The sequence below is a fragment of the Solanum lycopersicum genome, chromosome 12, assembly GCF_036512215.1.
Source record: "Solanum lycopersicum chromosome 12, SLM_r2.1".
Classification (NCBI taxonomy): Eukaryota; Viridiplantae; Streptophyta; class Magnoliopsida; order Solanales; family Solanaceae; genus Solanum; species Solanum lycopersicum.
This window is the reverse complement of record NC_090811.1, coordinates 36190742-36215238: the sequence shown is the minus strand read 5'-3', so window position 1 is coordinate 36215238 and position 24497 is coordinate 36190742. Positions and strand designations below refer to the sequence as shown.

General features: G+C 33.4%; 1 long non-coding RNA gene across 1 annotated transcript; it reads right to left on the bottom strand.

Moving 5' to 3' along the window:
• Positions 1-6448: 6448 nt before the first annotated feature.
• Positions 6449-7183, bottom strand: LOC138340612 (uncharacterized). Its single transcript, XR_011213294.1, has 3 exons — positions 7012-7183; positions 6890-6917; positions 6449-6780 (listed from the first exon to the last, which is right to left on the bottom strand). It is a non-coding gene; the product is annotated as an uncharacterized lncRNA (long non-coding RNA).
• Between the last annotated feature and the right edge of the window lie 17314 nt (positions 7184-24497).

Here is a 24497-nt window from a genome sequence, read left to right as displayed (position 1 = left end):
AAAAAATACTTTTCAAGTTCAATTTCTTTTTTTATTTTTTTACCCCCCGTCCTCATCCCGACCTCCTGCCAGAACCTACCACCCTCCTCCCCCCTCCCAAAAAAAAAATATTTTAATTCCAAATTTTTATATTTTTACTCCATCTCATCCCTCCTCTCCACCCTCCCCCACCGCGCCAACCCCACTCCTAAACTTAAATGAAAAGGATCTTTCATCCCCCCTCCCCCATCCTACGCCTATTTAAAGTGTATTTTAAAGATATATATGTTCCTATGTGGATATCATAAACATCATTGTAAATAATAATGTGTTCACGTGAACATATATATACATTTAAAATACACTATTAAATAATACAGGGATCAAAGATCCTCCATAAAATTTGGTATCTTAAGATCAATTTCGGCCAAATTTAAAATATTTTTCAGACCATTTTTCCTAAATCAAACACTAATTATGTTTTCTCAAAAAATATTTTTTACTCACAAATTAAATATAAAAAAATAAATAAATAAATTACTTATTTTTCAAGAAACATTTTCTTTCGTACCAAATCTTTCGTACCAAACACACCCTAGTGAAAATTAACAAAATGGAAGACTTATACTCTTAAACCAAAACATATTCATACTTTGATTCTTTTTTGGGTCAATTATATTATTTTTATCTTATAAATTGTAATATGACCCCACAAGTTCGATCGAATAATATTTCTCCTCTCAACACCCTTTCTTTCTTCTATTTTCGTCAATATCTACCATGTTTAATTAATTGGAAATGTCAACTTGATCTTTTCCTTCCTTAATTTTTTATCATTTGCATCTATTATATTATATTTTTGCTTCTTAATATATACCGTTAGGGTACGGTATTGACCTAATCCCATTAAATATATTCAATTATTTATATTAATATAAATTATTAAACATATGTAATACGCCTACTTTAACATGATATTAGAGTAGCGTCCATCTCATCTAATGTTGGAGCCCCAAAAAAATAAAATATTGTCCATGCATCAGATGCTAAGCATTATGAATTTAAACACATGACGTGCATGTATTGACTTCGTATTAACACCTGGTGCGGGTAAGTTTTACTCCACTGAGAGTGAGGCCGGTCGAAAATTGCCAAAAATTGTGTACGCATCAGATGCTAAGCACCAATGGCGTAGCCAGAAATTTCATGAAAGGTGTCCAAAAATTGCATAAATAAAAAAAATAACTTGAAGATGGGTGCACTAAAATTTTGAAACCAAACTTTGTAACATTAACAATTAAATATTTTTAATTAAAACATATTCTAAAAATTTTATAATCAAACCACAAAATTTAATTATCTTGAATTTTCATGTTTATTTAATAGAAAGTGAATTAAAAGAAAAAAGAGTAAGAGAAAAATTCAATTTATAATGAAATCACTTTTATACTTCAAGATTTCACCAACATTTGGTGACTTAACAATAAGATATGAAAAATAAAGAATCAAAAGAGTTTTTTTTTTTTAAAAAAAAAATCTATATATAGCCTTTTTCACTTTTAGTAGTTTTATTGAAAAAATTAGAATTTTCTTATTAAAATTAAATTAAACAATTACTTTTCAATTTCATTTAAAATTTTTGTGAAAATAAAAATGATTAAAATTTAATCTTTACTACACTTTTATTTTATTTTTTGTTATATTTTTAAGATGTAGATCTCTAATTTAAGATTATTCTAATTGATAATATAAGTTTTGAATTGTTGAAAAAATAAGATATTTATTAACAATGACTAGATAGAGCATGGCCGTGCAAAGCACGGCCCAACATTAAAGGATCATTATTTCAAAAAGCTTAGTGCATTATATAAAAGATCTCATTTTCACATTAGTGAATATAAGTGGTATAATATAGTTACAATAAAGAAGTCGATCATATTTTACATATATGTCAGAAAGCAAAAGCATCCCCTTTGTACATTACATGAATCTCTAATGTTTTACTTATCACCATATATAATGAGTAAATATTTTGTTCTAATTTATATGTAATGAATACTCACCAATTAGCCTACGGTGTTGTTATTTGATTCAACTTTCATACATTAATTTTTTAAACAATCTCCATAGGCCTGTGTCACCTCGCCCTCACTTTATATTCTAGTTCATATATTTCAATGCACTTATTCTGTGCAAATTTACAGTCATGGTGTTTCTATGAAAGCATATGGTTAATTCTCATATGATGGTTCATTCGAAACGGACGATATTATGTCCTTCCTAAAGATCAAAAAGAAAATTAAACCGAAATTCACAAATGAAAAAGAGGGCACTAGCAGTGGCGTGAATCGTGGAAAGATCTTTCTTTCAGAACAGGTTTAAGTTGTTGTTTGCTGCACGCGGAGAGCTTATTACTATGATACTAAAAAAGGACTGATGTAACGACCCGCTAGGTCGTTTTGAGAACTAGGACTAGTTTGACTCCTTTTGGAAAATGAAAAGGGTTTTTTTTAAACTATACGAAGACTAAGAGTATTTAGTTGGAAAAAAAAATAGTGAAGAACTAATATAGTAAATAATTAGTGGGCTGAGTCCATAACTCACTTTGTACCTTTATATTTGGCCCATGTATTTAAATAACTTAGAGGGGTTACAGGTATTATATCCTGATTAGAGAAAATCAGAAATAGGAATAAGTTGTCATCCTCGGCGTTGGAGAAGAACTCGCTGCGCAGGTAAAAGGATACCATCCTTGTCTAGTTTTTTTTTTCTTTCAAATTTTCGTTGAATAGGATTACACTTGAATTAGATTGAATTGTATATTAATTGTTATTATATTGGTAATGTGGGTTAAAGTATAGTTGTCAGTAGGGTGTAAGTTTGGATCTGCAATTGTTTTCTTTCTTATTGAGAAAATATAGTAAGTGTGGACAAGATTATAAGCCAATCATTTGGCAATCATGACAATAATGGCAATTGAAATGTATTTTGTTTTGTTAGGCATTAAACAATACTTTGCGAGGGGTTACGTACATACTAGTGCAGTTAGTAATCAGTTGTGTGAGGTCGATCCTTTTAAGTTAATTATTAAATATAGGCTTAAGTTTAATATATGCATATAGATAATTAATTAATAGGTGTATATTATATAATTTAACATTGAATTCAAGGGTATTTGGAGAGGTTAAGGTTAAGTTCTTGGCTTGAAATTTGACGAATTGGCATATAAATTATACCAAGATTTGACGCTTGATTAGAGATATGAATGAGTTTAGGGTCTATGATATATATATAATAATATGGATGTCTACAAACTCGCTTATTTATGAATATTGCATCATTGGTAGATCGTGAACATTACGAAACTTTGCAAAAAGGGAAGGAACTATCTTGAAGATTCGTGACACGAATTTGGCACTTGAGGTATGTTAAGACTTTTAGACTTGTTGAAGGACGTTTTCCTAATTAAAAATTAAAAATGAAAATAGACAAAGGGGTAAGGGGGAAAGATGGTGGTCTCCTATCAATGATGTGACGGGCATTGGTACGAGTACCGGTGTTATAAAAAGGAAAATACTATTATAGAATGTGGATTGAAATTTGAGAATGCCAAAGCATATGGGCATTAGCTCATATATTATTGACTTGAATTCCTTGTGTGATTGTGTTTTATTTATTTCACCTGTATAGTTGAGATAATTGAGGTGGTTATGTATTATATTCGTATTGATTGATTGAGATGCATCATCATTCCCTCTATTGAAACAATATTGTGCACATGCATCGAGATGAGACTGAGTATAAGTTGGGCACGTGGAGATCGTCCGTGCTGGGGATGGTGAGATGTTAAGATTGTAATTTGGGCACGTGGAGACCGTCCGTGCGAAAATTGTTTGATATTATGATAGTGTGTTGAGATCGTCCGCACGAACACGTGGAGATCGTCCGTGTCGGTATATGGACCTCGCGAGTCCCTCATGGGTCATGAACTCTCGATGTATTTCCGAGGAGTATCATGTATATACGGTTGAGTGAGTACTAGGTATTCTGAGACATATCATTACATGGCATCATATTGCATTGCATTTCATCCCATCATTCATTCTTGATGACTATATGTTTCGTTTGGTGTTTGAAAAATATTAAATGTTGATTTCCTTTATTGATGAAACTTAAATAGTGAGTGTAATATATATAAATATATATATACTTGTATAATTTAAGAACTTATTTTCTTATATAAACTCCCGTCACTACTTCTTCGTTGTCGGTCAATGAGACATACTGGGTACACGTGGTTTCGTACTCATACTACGCTTGTTGCACTCTTTGTGGTGCAGATTCGATTCCGAGTATGAGCACATCTCGTGGAGTAAATTGAGTCCGGCTTGAAGTTCTTGGAGTTGTGGTGAGCTGCTTGGCTGTTCCGTGGCCCACACCTCCCTCTATATTTTACTTATTCTGTTATTCAGTATTTAGACAGGATATCCCTTATGTTAGATTTGCCTTTTAGTTTCAGACTTGCATTATATTTTAGAAGCTCTTGTACTCATGACACCATTTCTTGGGTAGTATTTTTTTCAGTTTTCCGCATTCGTACTTATAAGAACTCAGTGTTGGAGATTTGGAAATTGTTGTCTTTTCACTTCTTGTTAGTTAAGTTTGTTAAAAATATGTTGGTTGACTTACGACTCGTGATTTTGGGTCGTGACAACTTGATTGTTCATTATCTTTGGTAGAGATTTTGCATTCTGATCACTTTTTTTTGATAGAGCAGAGGAGAAGAACTAAAATGATGAACGTGAAAGACTTTGAAGACTATCTTCATCTTTCCATTTAGGAAGCAGGTATCAAATTGAACTTGTGTCCTACTGTGATGAAAAGGGTTTGTCGAAGGGATGGCTTGCGCAGATGGCCCTCCAGAAAGGTCACTTTCTTGTCTCCCGCCCCTCATTTCTACATTGCCTTGATCATTGAGGTCACGGACTTTTCACATTGCCTTGGAAATGATTGTAGATTAATAGCATTAAGAGGAAGATATCGAAGCAACAAGAGAGGTTAAACTCTATTCAAGCTGGAGAAAGGAAGAGTGCAAAGGCTGACATTACGAAGCTGGAAAAGGAACTTGCAACCATTTACAATGACCTCACATAGGTTTTCGTACAAGTAACTAGTAATTTTTAATCATTTTTTCTGTACAGATTTAGCTTAGTACATATATTTATAGGTTAAGGCAGATTTAAATGTACAAAATGAGCTATATTGTGTATGTACGAAGTTTAAGAGTTTGAAATATTTTTTCTGTAATAAAGTTTGTTAAAGTTAATACAGCTTTGTTTCCATGTGTTATTTTTGGTTTTACTCATGCCAACATCCTAGTAGTTAAAGGACAAAAGTTTAGCTTGTTTTATTCTCAGAATATACCATGTTGTGGAGCAACTTCCATTCTAGTTCAGCTTGCTGTTTTTCACTTTGTTGCCTTTTTGCTCACAAGAATCCATAGAGCCGGCCTGTTTTATAAATGATGACCCTTCGGATACATCAAACCAGAGAATATTTCACTAAGCAAAATATTGAAGACCATAGTACCTTTCTGACGTTCACACCTAGAAATCTACTTCACTTTGAGATGTCCGTGCTCGAGTTCATTGACAAAGATGGTTCATCAGTGCTTGATATATATGAAGCTATTGCGGCTACTCAAGAAATACTATTGTTCCATCTTCAAGAAAAAGATGGCGAGTGTTGAGAAAGTTGTTGGTGTGAAGAAAGTGAGGCAAAAAGATTCAGATGGATGGGATGTGAGCTTCCACTACCACGGGACATCATGTGCCCCTTATTTGAGAGTGGCCTCTCTACGTTGAGGTCAATTAGACGAGATCCTTTGTTTACACAGAAAGTTGAGGATTTACTCAGCTGAGGAGTCATCGGTGTTGTTCTAAGAGAATAGACTGCAGAGGTGGATGAAACTATAGAACTTATTGAGACAGTTTGTTGAAATCAATTCAACGACGTCCATTTGTCCAATGCCTATTATTGTTGCCAGGTCTCATATGAGCATTCTTAAGGCCAACACCTTGATTTGGTCCCTTCTTTGGGATATCATGCAACTCCATAACCTGTATGGTCCGATGCCTCTTGGCTGAAGGACAATTATAAAAATTCATTCAGATCGTTATCGGGGACCTCGCAGTCATCAATCAATTCATTTCAATGTTTTCATAAGGAAACCAAACACACATTGTATATATCCAGATAAAGTATCCAAAAATTTTAAAGAGGAGCGAGGACCAACCTTTTTCAGCTTCTTCGTACCGCTCCTGGAGCTTTCTTTTAGTCGCCTCGAGTTTGACTTGAACAACATCCTCATCTGAACGTCTAAGCTTCTATAGGACGAAATTACACATTAGATAGGGATCAGAGCTTTACACATGAATCAGAAGATAACTTTCTTTCAGATACTCATATTCTGTTGAGACGCCACAGGCCTCTTTTGAATTGTGCCTTTATCAGATTTCTGCTGGAAGTTCATCTCGTTAACCTTGAGCTTCTGCTCCAAGGCTGGTTTTGTCGGTCTTCCAGGCCCAGATTCACCTCCAGATGGCTTAGTTGGTTTGGCAACTGTTGTTTTTTTCTTGATTACAACTTCCTGTTTCTTTTGTTGTTCACCCTTGTTCTCTTTGGGAGAAGCATTGAAGCAATCAACAGACTACTTCTTCTGGAGAGGAATGTTCTGGTTACCTAGTGATGGCTTTCGGCCATTTCCATGGTTCACATTGAATCCCCCACTGTTTCGAGGATCTGAAATAAATCCTCAATTGGAACAATATACCTTTATTAGAGGGGAATCCATATAAAGAGCCAAATAGCGAAGGGATATTGAAAGAATATGGACACATGTTCTACTCACTTCCATCATCATCCATGCCATCAAAGAACTTCATTGTTCACAAACAACAAAGAGAAAATAAGTCAGTGGCAGCCGACCAAACAAAATAATCAATTTTCTAGAAGAGGGTAAGCTGATCATACTTGTGACAACTCAATTGAAATGGTCTGAGCAGAAAAGAAAGCTATGTCACCTAAAGGCGGGGAAGGAAAACCTTCCTCGTCTTGATCAACTACAGATGCTTTCATAGACTCTGGAGTGCTTTCGTTACCTTTAAGCAAGAAATAACAAATCAATTCAAAATTCAGCTCAGAATTGCAAATGACGACATATGAGAGATTTGTTTTTTTACTGAAGATTGAAACGGAAGCAAAAGGAACTCTTAAGCAATTAACTTGCAAAGGCTGCAGTAGCATTCCACCCATTTGTCTACCAAGACCTTCCAATCCCTGTGATCTATTAAAATGTGATCAGCAATAAGCTACGAAGAATTCTAACTTAAACCAACTCTATAGAAATAGACGATGTACCCAACCAGTAAGTCAGAAAGTTGCATCAACAAGAAGGTATACAAAACAGCAAAACTAGAGCTCAAGTTACAGGGGCAAGGAGCAAGGTCAGTCAAAAGTAATTGCCTCTAATAAGAGCCTTTTCTATCTATCTGACTCTCATATTAGCAACACGGACAATTTGGCGATGACCAAACGAAGCACCCATAATAATCAGTTCTCTAATTCTTTCAGGTCCTTCAGTACACACAACACAGAGAATGAAGATGCACTCTAGCAAGAAAGCTCATAGACGTATCTAATGTAGGACAAAGAGAAAAATCGGAATAAAGGGCGTAAGAAACCATCAACAAGCATACCCGTAATTCAAATCTGGTATAAGTAGTTCCAGATCCTTGAATTTGCTAAGAAGACACACCGATAGTTCAAATTCTGGCATAAGTAGTTGCTGATCTTTAAATTTTCATACTGTAAATTAAAATAATTTCAAAAAGTTAATGCAATGATGTAAAAAGAACTCGAAGTGAAACCCACAACAGTATACGATTAAAATGAAGAAACTCTATCACCGAATAATTCAACATGTTCAGTTTACATAATAAATAGCGAAATAGACCAACAACATGAAGTTGACATAGAATTAAGTTGAATCCTAATGCAAGTACCGAACAACAACAAAAAAGTACTATACTATATAAGCTTATGTTTTATTAGCAGCTAGCATTGAAGCTAAGACTATGTTGCAGTCTATTTGCTTGGCATCTCTACTTCACTCTCCAAAACTCTAAGACTCCATTAACGGCAACTCAAAAATCCAGAATACTACCCTGCTCCATTCGAGCTCAAACAAGTTGTTGTCTTTCTCATCAAAACCAATAAACCTCTCTCACCACTCTTACTTTTATTGGTTATCTTAATTTGAATCTGAACAGTTTTTTGACAATCTAAAATAGAATAGGGGAAGCATAATGACTCAACCGAAAATAAAGAACTACCTTCTGCAAGATTTCTTAAACAGTTATTCCATATAACAACTTCTTGTTGATCAAAAGCTGAAACTCTCTCCCAAAAGTTAAAAAAAAAACAATTAGTTACTGCATGTGAAAACACACACAAAAATTTGAATATGAACAGTTTCGACAATCTAAAATAGAACAGGGTAAGCGTAAGGACCCAACCGAAATTGAAGACACAACTATTAAAACTATTGAAACTTCCAAAACACAAATCCAAAATCTATAACAAACCTAAATGGAAAAATAAGTAAACATTGACACACCCTAATCAAATTTGGGACTTGGACTTTGTCAAAAAGAAAGATGGCACCAAAACAAAAATACAAAATTGAAAATGAAAGAACCTTACCTGGAGAATGTTTAATGCACAGATGGTGGAACATAAATGAAAGAGATACAGATACAGAGAGAATAGAGTAATGTGTACAATTGGTAACGTAGGAGGAAGACATGTAGGGAACTGAGAAGAGAGAACTGATGACACAGGAAGAAGACACGTACTCTTAATAGAGAACTAAAAAGACACAAATACCCTAAAAGCAATGAAGCAAGCATGTTGAAACATGCCTTTTCTAATATAAGAGAAACTTGGTCTCTAATTAAGATTTTTAATAGATGCTATTAATTATTAAAAACATGACTGATTTACTAACTATAATAATTGGAAATTAGTAAGGAGCTTTTTGAAAATGTAAGAACACATGCAGCAACAGGGATTCGACCAGTGCGTGCACGCTTTAATAAAGCTTCACGCTTGCAAAGGTAATGCCGGGCTAAGAAACTTTAGTGTGTTTCAAGTTCGCAAAATATGTTATTTAACTATTTAAAGTATAATTTAACTTATATATACAAATGTAATTTTTAAATAAAGGATGTCCAATTGGAATCCCTGAGTGTAGTATATCGCTGCCCCTCCTAAGAATTGAGCATGAGATAGAATGTTAAAGCAAAAAATCTCACATTGCTGTTTAATGAGATGAATGGATTCCTTAGAAGTATTGGACAATCCTCCTCACTTTAAGCTAACTTTAAGGAGTGTGAATTAGACCTAAGACCTTATTTAACAAAACTTATAAAAATATTAGGATCGACTGCCACGATACAAAATATGAGTTCTCATTTGAAAAATAGAAATAAATAGTAGATAATAAGTTCAACTTTGGACGGTAGAATTCTTTTCTTTTTTTTTCAAGCTTGAATGTTCATAAAAAAATTTCATTTCTACTAGTGATGTAATCAAAGACTAATACTACACAAGATGCGTGTATAATTTTTTTAATCAAATATGTATACGTCCTAAAAGTCCAACTTAATATCTAATAAGCAAAACATAAAACACAATACTTAAACATTTAAGATGTCCAACCATAAAATATAAACCAAATCACAATAAAAGGAAACAATTAAAAAAGGATAAAAATGGTTAAATCCAACTTAATTCTAAAAAAATTCTTAATCCAAATCAAACAAAAAATTAATTCAAATTAGAATTAGTTCGATTTGATTTGACTTTCAATTTGATATGAATAGTGCATACTCTTAATCATGTCAGCTACCATCACTGCTAACTAAATATCTTCCAAAATAGTGTAAGAATTTAAAAGTTAAATGTATTGAAGAAGTTGATTATGATCATGATACTGGTGTGATTGTGAAACACGATCAACACTTGATGGCTCACTTGATTGAGCAAAGCGACTTAAAGATAAACGATGGAAAACAATGAGGGCCGACAAGGCCATTACAGTAAATTGCTGAAAGAAGATAACTAGACTGACGAGTTCACAATAATTGACATAATGAAAAGGCCGACAAGGCCAACTTAACTAGTACAAAACTAGAAAGTTGACAAGGATGTAACTGAAAGTCTACGTATGATAAAAAGTTGAAGAGACTTAATAGATCATATCCACAAGTCTCTTTTGAATACTATAGTTCAGCTGGTTGAGAAAAGTGTCATGACCCAATTCTCCGCCCTAGCCGAAACACGGTATTTGAAACCACAAGTGATCTCAAACTTATCCTTGACATAACATATCTAAGCATATCATATGAATACTGAATCTCAAGTTGTAAACAAAAATTATAATTGAAATATATTTTAGAATTGAATCTATTACAATTGATGAAAGCCTCAAAATTGAATAAAATAATTTTCCGGGACAAACCCTCAACTCCTTGAAAACTAACTCAACTAAAGTGAATAAATTTTAGTGACTCATGACTGAAGTCCTTTAAATGCGAGGATTCACCACAAACTGAAAGTAGAGGAGCTTAGTGGAACGTCATCCCGCAAATTTGAATCAGGCACAAAGTAATGTCAATATAAAGAACTACAAAAAGGAACATGAATCAAAGGAAAACAATAACTAAAGAAATGAGAGTCCAAACTGTGACATATGACATAATATTATAGTAAACAAAAATGTACACATGAGACCATATTTCCTAAAATCATATCTAAAAGGATGCATATATGAAAATATTGTTGTCTGAAAATATTATAATGATAATATCAAAAAGACATAAAATAAATTAAATAAGTTTTTAGATAATAGTGTATCTTAATCGACATATACCATGTGAGCTTATGATGCACCAATTTACAATTTTTGTTGGTGGGGGCTGACATATAACTTGCCAGAATATAGAACATATTTGTCAAGTTTGGATTCGCTAATCTGAGCCTCTTTTGATTAAATGATCAGCTGAAAATAAGATGAAACATAATTCTATGGTGGCACACAGTTTTAGAACTTGGGTTATCTAGAACCCTCGCTCACTCGGTGCTAAATACTATTCTAAAAACAACTATCCATATAGCTCATTGAAATATATATTAAGCTTACCTAGAAACTTATCATGAGACTTGTTCAAAATCTCTTTCTAAAACATATCTTGTGGTGAGACTATGCTCAAATAATCTGTTAGACAGAACTTAAATCTTTCATTCTAAAATCATATATTGAAATATCTTTCTAAAATTTATCTTTGAAATCATAAGAAAGTTTTCTAGAACATAGATAACTTGTGGATTCTCAAAATAACTTTGATTATAACATAAAGGTTCTTAAACCATGATTTGAAATATAAGCTTAAGGACCATAAGAAGAAACATGTCAAGAACTAATAAGGATGACCATGGAAAACTTTGCTAAACATAAGAAGGAAATATAATAGTAAAAATCCATAATCATGAGTAAGCACGTTCAAGAAATCTAGAATTTCGATCATGAAAGTGGAGAAGTGGGTGTATAAATCTAAACCATAGGATTCAATTCATGAAAGTTGATGAATTTTAGACACAATGATGAATGAAATTCCCATTAGAATCCTACAAACCTTTAATTTCTCCAAATACGCACGATCAGAATGATCTTAGAAGAAGAAGAACCATAAACCCCTTCTTGGACCTTGAAGGTGAGTTCTTGAGAAGTTTCTCTTTTAAATCTAAGAATTTTATGAGTACAGGATATTAATTCGTACTCGTATGGATAAAAATATAAATTTCTATGGTGAAATTTTACCTTGGATGGTGGATGAACCTATGAGAAAATCAATTTCTTGAAAAATTTTATTTCCAGGGTATATTTATGAACTATGGAGGTGAACCATAACTTTGGGGTCTTTTATTAGGGTTCTGACGTTCCCTATCGTGCAAAACTTCTTGGGTGTTCAGCATGAGTGTGTCAAGGTAGTATCTTTTGCCTTAACGTGCTAGATCTCAATCGGGGTCCAACCCATGCATCTTAAGATATTGTCTAGTAAAATGGGTATTACTTTGATTAGAAATATCGGGTTGACATATAGTTTAGTGTATTAGAAACAAGGCTCAAATATCTTTGATTTAATAGTTCACGGGTCACTAACTCTTCACATGTTGACAAATATGGTCGTTTTTTAAGTTGACCCTTGTATGAACTCTTGCAAAGAACTTAGTTAGTAGAAAAGTTTCAAACTTAGCCTGGTGTATGAGGTATGACTCTAAAACACATCTGATACATTTACCTCACGTAGTAAAGCACCTTAAAAACATATGTTCAACTTAGAACTCATCTGGTTCAAACCTAAACACATAAAAAGGATGGTTCAAACAATTACTTAGAAGTTGCGGGGCGTTACAACTCATGGAAGAATGAAACTTACCAATCATCAAGCGAGACAACACCCCTATTGCATATGCCTTTTAGTACCTCTATTTGAACCTACAACACAAATGTAGATTCCACAAGCAATGAAATATCAGTACGAATAAAAATGTATTGGTATGTAAGTTAGAAATAGAATTATAAATAGTTACAATAAAAGGATAATAGATGTACCACATGAAATTGAAACTTTAATAGGCTCCTTGGTTGATATGTGACCTCATGGTAATGAATATGCATAGTATAATAAGTATTTTGTTCATTATGGATAAAAACATTGTTAAAGAATTTGGGTACGAAAACTTCTGGGAGTTGAAAATTTTAGGCTAGACTAGTCTTGGACGAAATATGAACAAGGTGAGCCCTAAGGCATTCTTGGAAAGAATAGCGTAAAATTTCTAAACTTGGGTTGGTTTGTATATTATCTAAGACATTAAGGATTCAATGGGGCTTTTCAAAAGTAAATTAGGATAAGTAGAACTCTCAATATCGAACATATCGCGAGGGGGTTAACTTAGAATGATATTGTTGAATGCCTTGAATCGGACTTGTTACAGCAGAAAGAACGGGGGTCTTGTATTGGGCCCTTAATTATCTGTCAATTCTGTATTTTGGGCCCAAGCCTGTTAGGGCGTAGCATAGCACTATATATAGACGCTATGGCAAACCCTATTCTGTATTCTGTTCTTGCCTCTCCAAAATAAAACTGCTCCCCCTCTTCCAGTGGACGCAGCCAATTTATTGGTGAACCACGTAAATCTGTTGTCTTGTTTTTCGCGTTTATATTTTCTCGTATTATCTCGAATTCCGCATAACAGATAAGATTAGAGGTATGTTGTGAAATAAGAACTTCTAGGTAGATTTATTAATTTTTATCCCGTGCAAGCCGCTACAACAGGTGACATGTTGTTATAGTGGGAGGGGGGGGATTTATTCACACTATTGCGGGTGATCTCGTCATGTGCTGCTATTATAGAGGGGTTATCATTGAAAATGCAAAACATACCCCAATATTCGCCCGTTACTGTCCAAGAAGATTATGGGAGGATAAAGAGCGACCTAGGGCATTTTTGTCCAATGTTACCTCAATTTTATCCATAAATGTAAGTAATTCACTTCCCTACCTTATAATTTAATTCTTAGGCCTTAGAATCCTTGATGGGTGACTTTAGGGGATGGTTTAACTTTAGTTAATGGTGGAATAATCCTAATTTGGGTGGAATAATAATGAAACTTTTATAGGGTTAGGATTAATTCATAATTCGGGTATAATTAGGCCATGATGGGTTAATTATATGTTCTATTTGCTATTTGTAGAACAAGAAATACTCAGACTTCATAAAGAGGGAAAGACAGAAATTTAATAGAGCTTCCAAGACTAGATTCTAGGTATGTGATGAATGTTGTTTCCCAAGTTATATTATATATGCATGTTAACTATATCTATAGTGAAATCGGTACAATACATGTCGTAGAAAACATATGGGTTGAATGTAAAATGATGAATTGCGCGACAATCTCATGCAATATGCAATGACAATGTTCTGTTTACTAGTACTTACAAGTGTGAATGTATTTCATTGTGATTGTAATTGTGTTTTTGTGACTATTGGTTTGCTCGAGTACCACTTCTAGTGTAGGATATCTCTTGATTAGGTTGTGTAGAACTCCTAGTGGCTATATTGCTTAACTCGGGCACCCTGACAGGTTTGTGATAATTTTTGGTTCGCTCGGGTACCATGCCTGGTATTGGTTGGCTCAAATACCATGCATAATAACGATACCCACCTTGGCCCTCTGCAATCTAGATTCATTATCAAACTTCTTCGATTTCAAATGATTTAAAATTATTAGTTTTTATAAAATTAAAAATATTTCAAAGTTATTTTATCATTTTTATAATTTTTAAATAATATATGTTTCTATTAATTCTGCATCTAATAACTACCTTTTATAAATATTAAAAAGTCATCTCAATTGTGTGTTTTTAATTGTCTTGCAAGTTAGTTTAGTTTGTATTAATGGTTTATATTTTTAGTTAAATAGTTTATAATTAAGTTAGTTATTTTAATTTATTAAGATTAAGAAACTGTTAATTAATTAATATTAAATCGTCTTATTTAATTACTAGCCGAATTGACTAAACTAAATCAATTTGGAAAAATTTTAAATTCGCGAAAAGGGTCACAAAAATACTCCAACTTTGGTCAAAATCGTTGTTACGATATCAAACTTTATCGAAGATCTTTTACGCCCCTTAACTATTTAATAGTGTATTGTAAGGGTATATATTTGTCAATGTGGACACATTACTATTTATAATGATGCAATATTTATGATATCCACATGAACACATATATACCTTTAAAATACACTATTAAGTAGCACATGGGGTACATGGGGTAAAAGTTTTTTCCAAAGTTCGATATTGTAACATCAATTTTGATTAAAGTTCGAATATATTTTAGAACTTTTTCCCTTTTAAATGAAATTGTCTATAATTGAAATTCATTTGGTCATTTTCTAAATGCAAACTAAACCCATCTTTTAAACCCCATTTCAGTCTAATTTTGGCCCAAAATTTCACCATGTAGCCCATTTTTCTTATTAATCAGCCAATTCGTATTCCCAATCCATCAGAATTCATAAAAACATTACATTCATCCCACTTCCTCTCATAAAAAAACAACAATACAGCTCAACAAACCCATTCCCAATTCCAAAAATACATATGCGTACACAAACCCAAAGGCAAATCCTCATCTTTTTCTTCACAACGTGACCAATAACCCCGACATACCCCAATCCATAGAAGCATCAATCCTTACTTCTACACATGATTGGCACCACATTTCATGGCACATAGATCTTCGAAAAGGCTTAAGTGGATTCCTTCCATCCACCTCACCTTTGTTCATCTGAATTTGTTCAGAAATTCAGGTTTTTTTGTACAAGAACCAACATATTATTTACCAAAAGGAGAACTCATAAACTACCCATTATTGGATGTGGAAGTGGATCACTATTTTTACACCACAAAATTTAAAAAGTCAAAAGAAAAAGGGAAAATGTTGGTTTTTGCACTGAGACATGTTCCACGAGTCCAACCTATCAAACATAGGAAGCCCTACGGGCCATAAGAATCTCTACGGGTTGTAGGAAGTGAATCATAATACTTAGAGTTGAGTTTGGAAAAATTATGTTTTGAAAGATTTCCCTATGAGTAGCCATGACAAGGCATAGAAAGTTTGATGGACCGTATGATCGTTTCGTAAAAAGGTCCAAGACTTAGTAAGATTTTGTACTTGAGCTTGTGTTCTACGAACCGTAGAAATTTTGATGACTTGTAGAAAGGTCTCATGGGAAGTAAGGTGAATTAATTTGGTTCTGCGGTTGAACAAGACAGGACATAGGAATTCCTACGAGCCATAAGTCACAACGTAACGTAGGAATCACCTGACAATTATTTTTTAGGGTATTTGGGTCTTTCACCATGAATCTAAGACCCATAACGTGTCATATTGACCCTTATTTGAAGACTTATAACTATCCTTCTACCCCAAAATCTTCCCCGACTCTCTCTTTCACTCAAAACCTCAAATCCTCTTCAAGGTTTTCTTTAAAAATCCTCTTTTTGGATCAAGGAAGAAGAAACTAAGGTTTCCAAATTAAGACTACTTTTAACTATTTCTATATGGATTTGAATAAAAAGGTATGTATGGCTTCATCAATAGGTTCTGCTCACCCATTGATCCCCAAGGTTTCTCAATTCTCGTAGTTTAATTTCAATTGAATTGATTATGTTTTCATTAAATTCCTTATGAGTTTTATTTGTGGTGATACATGATTTCCAATTGTTTACAAATGAACCGATGGATTGATCATGATTTTTTTAACTATGCACCCTAGAAGATATGATTTATGAAGAAACTATGGAGTTATGCAGTGTTTTCAAAACGTTTTTGGGGTGAGTTCCACAGCGACTTTCGGGGTGAGACATACCAAAAACACTCTATGGCGAGTTTCGGGGCGGGGCGTACCATCAACACCCCGTAGATCCATGAAATGCCTCGCCTCGCGTCATGCCCCCCACCTTTTGAAACACTGAATCTATGATTAAGACTCTTAATAAAGTTATGCATGATTAATAAAAAATAATATGTTATGAATTATGTTTTTCTAAGGTTAGCATTAAAATTGTGAAAGGAATTTGTAAAATATTCGGAATCATGGTTTTGTGAAAGATTTTCTCACACTTGTTTGATTCAAGATCTAATGAGCTACTCTATGATGTTTTATGCTTTAATTAGTATCTTAGTTGTAATGTTCCATGTATGATGATATGCTTATGATATGAATATTCCATTGGAATTTAACTTAGCAACGAGAGACCTTTAAGGTGGAGACTCAAATAGGGTAGTCTCTAGTAGCAAGCTCTAGTTTCAAAGTATGTTTCCCTGTAAGATTTCCTTCAATGGACTAATTAGTGGATCCACATATATCACATTATATGATACAAAGTTCTACCTTGGCATGTAGACTCTCCTATCTCAATGAGGGACATCATATTCCATGTGATAGCTCACATGGCCTATTGTCAGTTAAAACTCTATCCCATAAAATGAACTAAAGTTAATTTAAAGGTTTTATGAAACTTTTCTTATATTTTAAGATTCATTGAACATGTGACAACTTTTACTGAAATGATTTAATGATTTTAGCTTGGTCATGAATATCATATTCTTTATTATGTACTCTTACGATCATATTTTAATATGTTATGCATATCTCTCATACTTCATACATTCCATACACTAATGCATACTTGTGCCTACATTTTTCCACTAACGTACGGTTTGACAATCTTCTTCCTCCCACTCGTGGCTAGTGAATTGCTTAGTAGATTGAAGACATGGTGAGTCCTCATGTTCCGAGGATCATGTCATCTTTATTTCTTTCATATGCCTTTAGTTTTTGGATGTTGGACGTGGTGTATGGGATATATCCTGACCACTTCTTGAGATGTTTAAAATGGCTTGTCGAGACTATGATCAGACTTCCACTTTGTGGAAAAAATCTCTTATTGATTTTGAAATTTTTAGCTTTATTTCTCATATTTTTATTATATTATGTTGCATGCATGTCAAGTGTCTTATGTAGGGATTCTCGGGGTTTTATATGCCATATGAAGTTCAGGTGGTACTTTGGATTGTAAAAAACTTGGCATTCAGAGCATAAGATTTTAGAAAATATCCTATAATATCTGAAAATTTGCATTGGGTAGTGTCTTATAAATGAATGTAAAGCACGCCATATCTATGAACAAGAGCTTTCAAAGTGTTTAGGAAACTATACTTCTTTCATTACTCGAAATCTGTTCCATACAGTATATCTTTATAAAGATCCTTCTCCTAAGTCTTGTTTTAATGCTTTTAAGGATATAACACCTCGAATATCTTGCGTGAGTAGGAATGCAGGCAAAAATGTGGAGCCAAAGGTTTCTGAAGTTTCGTATAATCCTTTGGCCGAGCAGGTGACTCATGTCAAATTTTGAGCTGCTTTGCAAGTGTTGTCTCAATCTATGATGTCCCAAGTTAATATTGAGGCCATTTATCCCATGAACTAAAATATGGGTACGTCAGCGAAATGCATAAGAGACTTCACTAGGATGAATCTCCGAAATTCCATGGTTCAAAGGTTGATGAGGATCATCAAGAGTTCATTGATGATATTTACAAGATTTGGAAATTATGGGATTATATTTTCCATTTTGGAAAAGAAGGAGTTGGCCACTTATCAACTCAAGTGTGTTTCTCAAGTTTTGTTCAACCAATAGAATGAAGAGAGGGAGGTTGATGTGAGTCCTCTTGATTGGGAGAAATTTAAAAGAGTTTTGCTTGATCATTTGTTTCTTCCTAAAATGAGAGAAGTAGAAGTACTTGAGTTCATTAATATGTTAGATTTTGAAGTTATTATATTGAGTGTGAAACATACTCTTTGATTTTGGTCCTAAAATCCTTTATAGTCCCTTTAATTTGTCTATTCCCTTCGTTGTTCTATTGTGGCTAAGAAAGTTTATAGAAAGTGTCCTATTTCTATTTTTCACAGAATCACTCATGTTGATCTTGATATGTTAGATTTTGAAGTTGTTCTTGGGATATATTGACTTCATGCTTATTATGCTTTCATAGATTCTAGGAGTTGATTGGTCATATTCAAAGTTCAGAATGAACCTATTATGTCATAAGAATGAGGAAATTATATTTTTTAGGGTAAATTTTTATTTTTCATTAAGGCTAGAAATATGATTTCTATGGGTTCCATTTATCATCTTGTTCGGGTTAGGGATATAGATTCCAAAATCCCATTCTTGAGTCAATCCCAATTGTAAATGAGTTTCTAGATGTATTCTTGATGATCTTCTTGATTCCTCCCGAATGGAGAATAGACTTTGGTATTGACCTCCTCTTAGATTCATATCCTATTTTTATTAATCCTTATCACATTTCCCTTGAAGAACCAAATGACTTGAATTAAAGGATTTTATTAGACTGAGTATCTCACCATGGGGTGCTACGATGTTATTTATATAGAATAAATATGGTTCTCTTTGAATGTGCATCAACTATCGATAATTAAATATGGTTTCTATAGAGTATAAATGTAATATTCCAAAAAATGTACTTGTCTAGTGAAAGGTCTATCAGGTTTTAAGAATATGTATTGAGATACATAGGCATCCCAATTCCCAATATTAAGTAATATTGGACATGTTAGATAATATTGGCATATGGGTGTTAGCGAATTTCTATGTATTAACAAGTAACTTAAGATAACCTTTGATGTTCAAATACTCCAATCCAAGATTGTTTAGGAATTGTACCTGCAATGAAGACCCTAAGCTAATAAATTTTTCATTTCTTAGATCCCACACATTAGGTACGAGACATCTAAGTGTCAAGCCTAGGTACTATAGCACATGATCATTTAAAATGATCATGTAGATTCAGCAGTGCCCAAGGACATAGTGGGGGTCCTTGGACGATAAATGCGCAACAACACATGTGAAATCACATGTGCAAGAGACCAAGCGACCAAGCCCCAACCGAATTCGGTTAGGGCGGTAAGGGGGCAGGCGCGCGTACGGGTAAAACCATGTGGGGCCTAGCTTTCTAACCAACTCTAGGCTCTAACTAACTTACATAACTAACTAACTAACCTAGGATTAACTAAAATAAACTAACTAGTGTACCTAAAATCCTAAAATCTAACTGGGTGACACTAGCTGGGTAACTAACTAAAGAAACATCCTAGTACCTAACTAGGATGGTCCAAAGAGGTTGGTTATGGTCCTAGTGACTTAGGGGTACTTTAGTAATTACCCTAGGTTACTTACTTAATTAAATTATCCATTTAATTAATTAATTAAAGTTTCATTGTCAAGCTAGACACGTTAGCAAATTTTCAGATTTAACTAAGTCAAATGCTCTCCTATTTTTAGTCAATTTATGAGGGGCATTTTGGTAATTAGATAACTGATTATTTAATTATAGTCTAGTTTGAATTAGTCAATATTCATTTCCTAAGACTTAGACTCACGTTTAACTAGGTAAGAAACCTCACGACTCAAAAATAGTAGCAAACGTAAGAAAAACAGTGAACAATTTTCCTCAGGCGATTTCAAGGCAGTTCTTCAAGATTTTTCGTGCAAAGTACGGGGTGATATTCGTAGATTCAATGCTACAGTAAGGTATGAGTTTTCTATCTTGGATTCCTTTCCCCAAGAGGCTTTTCAAACATTTTTGAATTCAAGAAAATTGAAACTAGGGTTATTCCCAATGAATCGAATGTTCATCTCCTTAGTTCTCCCTATTTCCGATTCTAGTAGTATGTATAATACAAATCTTTAGCATGTTGTTGGTATGTGGTGCTAACTGATCATTATGTGGAGGTTTGTATGATTTAATAATGTTGAATGAGACCTATAGGTTAGATCTGTATGATTATAGTATCATTTACATGAGATAAGAATGTTGTAATGCTCAATTGTGTTTGGGGAAATGAAATTGTTAAAAGTTGGCTTGCTTAAAATGATGATATTACTATAGTATACACATGAAGTTAATTGTCTTGGCTAAATGATATTCTCATGACTAGTGTTTAGTGAAAGTTTTGTTTATGCCAATAAATTGGCTTACAATATTATTTCCAAAATATGTAATTGGCAAATCCATACCAATCTTATATGGCCAATGTAAATTATGATGTTCTTGTAAGGCCAAATACATGTTAAAGAATGACTTGACAAGTCGTAACTCAATCAACTCATAACCTAGGGTATGCCAATGATTGGGACAAGTCCCAACATACCCTATATAAATGAACTTGTGAACATAGTAGCACATTGAATAAGTCCTTACAACTTTCATAAAGAATGGTACAAGACTACCAAATAACAATGAACAAGATAAAGTGAGTAATGAAATAATTAAAAGCTTATGAGTTATGAAATTGACCTACAATGAGGTGTTAAAGGAACTAAGACAAGTCTCACTTGCACCTAAACAATTTTATCAAAGATACTCACATAAGAGGGTGTTAGAAATCGTGAGACAAGTCTCATTCACACCATAATGATAATGTAAGATTCAAGTTAACATTCATCAAGTAAAGAAAAGGATGACAAGTCATCCATTGATCTAAGCATACCTCATACTAGAAGCAATCTTCCATAATGTACGAGTCAACCCTAAAATTTGTTAAGTATGATAAATTGAGCAAAGCACTGAATAAACTAGCAATGAGCTTGTGCAAACACATGTAATCCTCATGAGATGAGACTACCACCAAGGTGGATAAGGGTCTCCAAAATATCCTAGTCTTTGAACTATTTTGCCAGCATAGGTTACTAGCTAGTGGATCCACCTAAGAAAGCTAGGAAGTATTCGGTTTCACTTTGGCCGGTGAATCACCTCTTTTTAGTGTGGGAAAGACACTGGATTTCATGTTTGCTCACATGATTTATGTTGGTTAAATGCTAGTATTCAGTTTCACTTTAGCCGGTGAATCACCTCTTTTCAGTGTGGGAAAGACACTGAATTTCATGTTAGCTCACATGATCTATGTCAGTTTAATGTTAAAAAGTAAGTAAGTAAGAAAGAAAAGTATGTTCAAAGTGAACATGAGATCATAGAAGAAGATATGTAAGTTCAAAGTGAAATAAGTAAGCAAAAGCATAAGTAAATCAAATCATCAGTGTTTGATAAGGATGAAGCTTTAACAGATATTGCCTTATACCAATTAAGGGAGAAAAACATAATGGTTAATCAATGCCCCATGATCTTTTTATCATGCAAATGATCAAATATGGGCATATCCAATAATCATTATGATATGCAAATGATCAAATAATGGTCATAACCAATAATCTTTATATTATGCAAACAACCAAATAATGGGCATAGCTAATAAAGATTGGCTTATAACGACTCATGCAAATTTAACAAGAATGGAAAGAATAACTTGTGAGTAGGGTAGTCAAATCATTTCCTTAGTCTTTTGAATTACTACATGATTCATTGTAGGATTGGGACTACAATGAATCATTGAACTTATAAGTAAAATATAGGATCAAAAGATATCATTGAACTAGACAACAAAAAGAAGAAAAGACTGAAAAATAATCTAAGTGTGGGAAAAGGAGCTCTCGTCTTAAGGGGGAGCAAAATATAAATTTTTGCTCGAGTTGTTCTAAAATTATGTTCATGATTCCAAGGTCTTATGTTCATATAGAAAATAAGTTATGTGCTTTAAATGCGTGAAAATATGTCATATTCAAAGCATGATTCATAAATAACGAATTAGTAAGGTAAAGTGAATTCACTTCCAAAAACGACATGTTGCTATAGGAAGAGCTTTCCTTGATCATGTATAGTCTTTATGTGTTTATCTGAATATACCCATACTTAGTAAAAATGTGTACTAACCCATACACTATTACTATTTTATAGGCGCAGGTCCTTGAAGAAGATTGATGATTCACTTGAAGATGTTTGGATTAGTACCTCTAGACGTTGGTAGGTCCTCTTGAGTTCGAGGATGCCTATTCTTTATATTGTAGCTTTAGTAGATTATACATAGCTAGTGGATGTTGTCCCTAGCGTTTCCTTTCAAATATATGTTCAAGCTTTTATATTAAGGTCAGTTTGGCAACTATTATTATTATGAATTCTTCATTTCAATTGTTCAATCTATTAATAGATGATTGTTTAGTTTGAGCTATTAATATATCACTCTTATGAAGAAATTATATGAAGTCTAAGTACACTTCATTAAGTTAAATTTTTTTAAATTTTCCGCTAAATTTAACTGTATAATTGTGATGAAAGCTAAGAAGAGGCTTGTCTGCGACCTCTAAAAGATTAACAACGCCGGTCTTATCTATTGTCTAGAACCCGGGTGTGACAATAAATATCATATTCCAAGGATAGATGATTTATTTGATAAACTTCAAGGAGCGATTTACTACTCCGAGATTGACCTTTGGTGGGGTTAACATCAATTGAAGGTGAAAAAGAACGACATTTTGAATATGACTTTTTGAACTCGGTATGGTCATTATAAGTTTTTTGTGATATATTTTGTTAAACAAATACCTTGACATCATTTATTGATTTGATAAATAGGGTTATCAACCAATGTCTTAATATGTTGTGATTGTATTTATTGATAATATTTTGATTTACTCTCAGAGTGTGGAAGATCATTTTGAGCATTGTATTTTAAATTCTCAAGGATCGAGAATTCGTATGCTAATTTTAGCAAGTGCGAGTTTTGATTGAGTTTCATAGTCTTCCTTGGTCATAATATCTCTAGTGAAGATATTCAAGTCGATCATAAGAAAATTAAGGCGGTTAAGAATTGTCCTAGACCCCTGTCTACTTTGGATATACACATTTTATTGTGTTAAGCCAGAAACTATAGAAGGGTTGTGGAAGAATTCTCCTTTTTTGCTTCACATTGATGGCATTGACTAGCAAAAATCAAAATCCTCTTGTCAAAATATTTTGAGAAGAGTGTCCAAGAGTTGAAGGATAGACTCACTTCGACCCCTGTATTGACATACAAGAAGGATTAGATGGTTTAGTAGTATATGTGATACTTCACAAATTAGTCTTGGTTGTGTTTTGATGAAACATGGAAAATCCATTGCTTATGCTTCAAGTCAATTGAAGGTGCATGAAAAGAATTATCCAACTCATGATTTGGAATTACTGATTGTGGTAATTTCTCTAAATATTTTGAGGAACCACTTAGATGATTTTCATGTAGATGTGTTTACTAATCACAAGAGTTTGAAATATGTGTTCACTCAAAAGGATTTTCATCTTTGCCAAAGGAGGTGACTTGAGTTATTGAAGTAATATGACATAAGTGTCCTATATATCATCAAGAAAAGTGAATGTTATGTCGGCTTCTCTTAGTCAACTTTGAATGGGAAGTGTTTATCATGTTCAGGACGATAAAAAAGTTAGTCGGTGATGTTCATAGGTTGGATTGATTGGATGTTCGCCTGGGTGATTCTTATGAAAGTGGTGTAGTTGTTCAAAATGGTTCAGAATTGTCTTGTGTATTGGATGTGAAGGATAAGAAATATCTTGATCCGAGATTAGAGCATGTATGGTGATAATTTAGGAGTAAGCGATTCATTATACTAAGTTTCTCACTTTGGCTAGGACCTTCCTATTTATTAAGAATACATATGGTTCTTTGCGTATTTACATAGACTACATGTAGTCAAATAGAGTGACAATAAAGAATAAGTGATTTTTTCCTGGTATAGATGTCATATTTGATTAGCATTACAGTGCCACATTATTTTCTATGACTTACTTAAGGTCTTGTTAACATTCAATTGTGAATTAGGGGTAAGGACATCCCTAATAAAACTTTTGGG